At 39.7% G+C, this 4,104-nt stretch overlaps 1 non-coding gene across 1 annotated transcript; it reads left to right on the forward strand.

Moving 5' to 3' along the window:
* Positions 1-3,392: 3,392 nt before the first annotated feature.
* On the forward strand, positions 3,393-3,464 carry TRNAG-GCC. Its single transcript has one exon. It is a non-coding gene; the product is annotated as a tRNA-Gly (tRNA).
* The last annotated feature ends 640 nt before the right edge of the window (positions 3,465-4,104 follow it).

Below are 4,104 nucleotides of genomic sequence, written 5' to 3' on the forward strand. Positions count from 1 at the left end.
TCCCCTTGTGTGTGTGTGTGTGTTTTTTTTAATTCCAGGCTTGATTTAGGGTATATGTAACCAATCTAAACTGGAATCATACACTTCCTTATAACATGCTATTTATATTTTATAATTTAATATGGTCTCAAATAGTCTTACTGTTGCTTTGGCTTGTTATAGTATTTAAAGATTCCTATTTTAAACAACTACAGTGATTTAAAACTACAGCTTAATCAAATTTATCCTTATATCACACTTCTCATTTATTATGGGCATTTATTTAAAAATAAGCTGCTCTTTCATCTTTACCATTCAGCACTAACTGTGTCTCTGATTGCACATGTATAGTTAGAGTGCTGAGACAGAAAGAAATCATGAAATAAAGAAAAAGACGAGGATGCAAACCTACCTAATAACTTCTGTGGGCAAGAACACGATATAAAAAAAGATTCTCAAAGGAGTTCACTGCTTTATACAATCACTCTACGAAAACATTTCAAATACCATGACCAGCATGATCCTGTCTCAGCCTGGAACTGTCACACATCACACTTGCAATACACTTAAGGTCTCTTCCAATAATGTTATTATCAGGAATATGAGATAAAGAAACCAGCCAAAGCCACAACAAATCTGCCTTGGATCAGGTGAAGTGGCAGTAACTCCTTATGATATGGAAAACATGGGAACAGGCTTCAACTGTCTTAAGTGGATTAAACCCAAAGGGGAAAAAGGTATTTATCTTGCCTACCTTGCTTGTCTAAGCTACTCAAGCTATCACTGTCAGCAGTTCTCAAGCACCTTCTCCAGCCTCATACAGTCAGCAGCTGTTTAGTGCCTATGTATGCTAGTACCACCCTCTTGCTTGGAAATATTTTTCAGAAAATAGCAGTTTTCTTTGCCAACTGCTAAATGCTTATTACTCAGATTTTCACTACACTCAGCTACAAGGCACAAATGAGGAATGGCTCATCTGCCCTCACTATTATTTTAAGGAACAATTCTCACACTCCTGCCACAAACTTATTTACCAGCTAATAGTTAGTCTTTAGGTTTTTATCTTTACACATTAGTTTTTATATCTGTGTCACCTCTGACAAGGTATATAGTCACTCAGAATCTTCCTTCACACCTACCCCACCAGAATGTGTTCCATACCTCTATGTAAAACTAATAAACTAATAAACATTAAACAATAAGGAGGAAAATTAAAGGTCTGAATAAGTGAAGAGAGTTACCATGTTCATGGATTGGAAGACTCAGCATTTTCAGAGATCCATAATAATTAAAACTTTCTCTTCTTCCAAATATACCATCAGGAAAGGGAAAGGCAAGCTATAGACTGGGAGGAAATCCTTGACATATATATTTAACAAAGGCTTATCTACAGTATATATCAAGAGTTCAACAGTGAGAAAACAAACAACTTAATAAAAATAGGGCAAAGGACTTTAACATACATGCCGCAAACACAGAAAAGTTTCAAGTAAGCACATGAAAAGATGCTAAACATAATTAGTTTCAGGAAAATTTAAGGTGAAAGCACAACAGATATGGCTTTCTACACTTTAGAATGGCTGGAATTAAAGTGAGGATACTGACAAGTGTTAGAGATATAGAGTAACTGAAGCTCTCATAAATTGTGGATGGAGTGAAAATGTGCAACAGTGTAACAGTTTCTCAACTATAAATTTCAGACACACTCCTTGGTATCTAACAGTTGCACTTCTGGATACAGGCATACCTCATTTCATTGTGCTTCACTTTACTGTGCTTCACAGATACTGTGGGGGTTTTGTTTTTGTTTTTTTTTTAATAAACTGAAGGTTTGTGACAACCATGCTTTGAGCGAGTCTATCGGCATCATTTTTCCAACAGCATTTGATCACTTCATGAGACACAAGACATTTTGATAATTCTCACAATATCTCACACTTTTTCATTTTTATTATATTTTTATGGTGATCTGTGATCAGTGCTCTTTGATGTTACTATTGTAACTGCTTTGGGGCACCACAAACTATGCTCACATAAAACAGCAAACTTAATCGATAAATGTGTGTGTTCTGACTGCTCCACTAATTGGCCCTTCCCCCATCTCTCTACCTCTCCTCAGGCCTGCCTATTCCCTGACGCATAACAACATTAAAATTAAGCCAATTAATAACCATACAATGACCTCTAAGTGTTCAAGTTAAGAGTCACACGTCTCTCACTTTAAATCAAAAGCTAGAAATGATTAAGCTTAGGGAGGAAAGCATAGCAAAAGCTGAGATAGACCAAAAGCTAGGCCCTCGCACCAAACAGCTAGCCAAGATGTGAATGCAAAGTTAAAGTTCTTGAAAGAAATTAAAAGTGATACTCCAGTGAAAACATGAATGATAAGAAAGCAAAACAGCCTTCTGCTGATACAGAGAAAGTTTTAGTGGTCTGGATAGAAGATCAAACCAGCCACAATGTTCTCTTAAGCCAAAGCCTAATTCAGAGCAAGGCCCTAACTCCCCTCAATTCTATGAAGGCTGAGAAAGGTGAGGAAGCTGCAGAAGAAAAGTTTGAGGCTAGCAGAAGTTGGTTTATGAGGTTTAAAGAAGAAAGCCATCTCCACAACATCAAACTGCAAAGTGAAGCAGCAAGTGCTCATATAGAAGCTGCAGCAAGGGGACTTCCCCAGTGGCGCAGTGGTTAAGAATCCGCCTGCCAAAGCAGGGGACACAGGTGGAGCCCTCGTCCGGGAAGATCCCATGTGCCACAAACACTGATCCTGCACTCTAGAGCCCTCGACCCACAACTACTGAGCCCATGTGCCACAATGACTGAAGCCCACGTGCCTAGAGCCCGTGCTCCGCAACAAGCCACCGCAATGAGAAGCCCGTGCACCGCAATGAAGAGTAGCCCCCTCTCGCCTCAACTAGAGAAATCCCATGCGCAGCAATGAAGACCCAACGCAGCCAAAAATAAATAAAATAAATTTATATTTTAAAAAAGCTGCAGCAAGTTATCCAGAAGATCTAGCTAAGATAATTAATGAAGGTGACTATGCTAAACAACAGATTTTTAATGTAGACAAAACAGCTTTATACTGGAAGAAGATGTCATCTAGGACTTTCAAAACTAGAGACAAGAAGTCAATGCCTGGCTTCCAAGCTTCAAAGGTTAGTCTGACTCTCTTGTTATAGTGGCTACAGTAGCTGGAAACTTGAAGTTGAAGCCAATGCTCATTTACTGTTCTGAAAATCCTAGGGCCCTTAAGAATTAGGCTAAATCTACTCTGCCTGTGCTCTGTGAATGGAACAACAAAGCCTGGATGACAGCACATCTGTTAATAACACAGTTTACTGAATATTTTAAGTCCACTGCTGAGACTTACTGCCTAGAGAAGAAGATTCCTTTAAAAATGTTACTGTTGGGCTTCCCTGGTGGCTCAGTGGTTGAGCATCTGCCTGCCAATGCAGGGGACACAGGTTCGAGCCCTGGTCTGGGAAGATCCCACATGCCACGGAGCGACTAAGCCCGTGAGCCACAATTGCTGAGCCTGCGCGTCTGGAGCCTGTGCTCTGCAGCAAGAGAGGCCGCGACAGTGAGAGGCACGCGCACCGCGATGAAGAGTGGCCCCCACTTGCCGCAACTAGAGAAAGCCCTCGCACAGAAACGAAGACCCAACACAGCCATAAATAAATAAATAAATAAACATTTAAAAAAAAATAAATAAATAAAAATGTTACTGTTCACTGATAATACACCTGGTCACCCAAAAGCTCTGATGGAGATGTACAATGAGATTAATGTTGTTTTCACACCTGCTAACACAACATCCTTTCTGCAGCTCATCGATCAAGGAGTCATTTCAACTTTCAAGTCATATTATTTAAGAAACACATTTCATAAGGCTATAGCTGCCAGAGACAGTAATTCTTATTATGGATCTAGGCAGAGGCAACTGAAAATGTTCTGGAGAGGATTCACCATCCTACATGCCATGAAAAACATTCAGATTCATGGGAAGAGGTCAAAATATCAACATCAACGGAATTTGAAGGAAGTTGCCAACCCTCATGGATGACGTTGGGGGTTCAAGATTTCATTGAAGAAAGTAACTGCAGATGTGGTGGAAATTGCAGGAGA

This window comes from Balaenoptera musculus, chromosome 16, assembly GCF_009873245.2.
Source record: "Balaenoptera musculus isolate JJ_BM4_2016_0621 chromosome 16, mBalMus1.pri.v3, whole genome shotgun sequence".
NCBI lineage: Eukaryota > Metazoa > Chordata > Mammalia > Artiodactyla > Balaenopteridae > Balaenoptera > Balaenoptera musculus.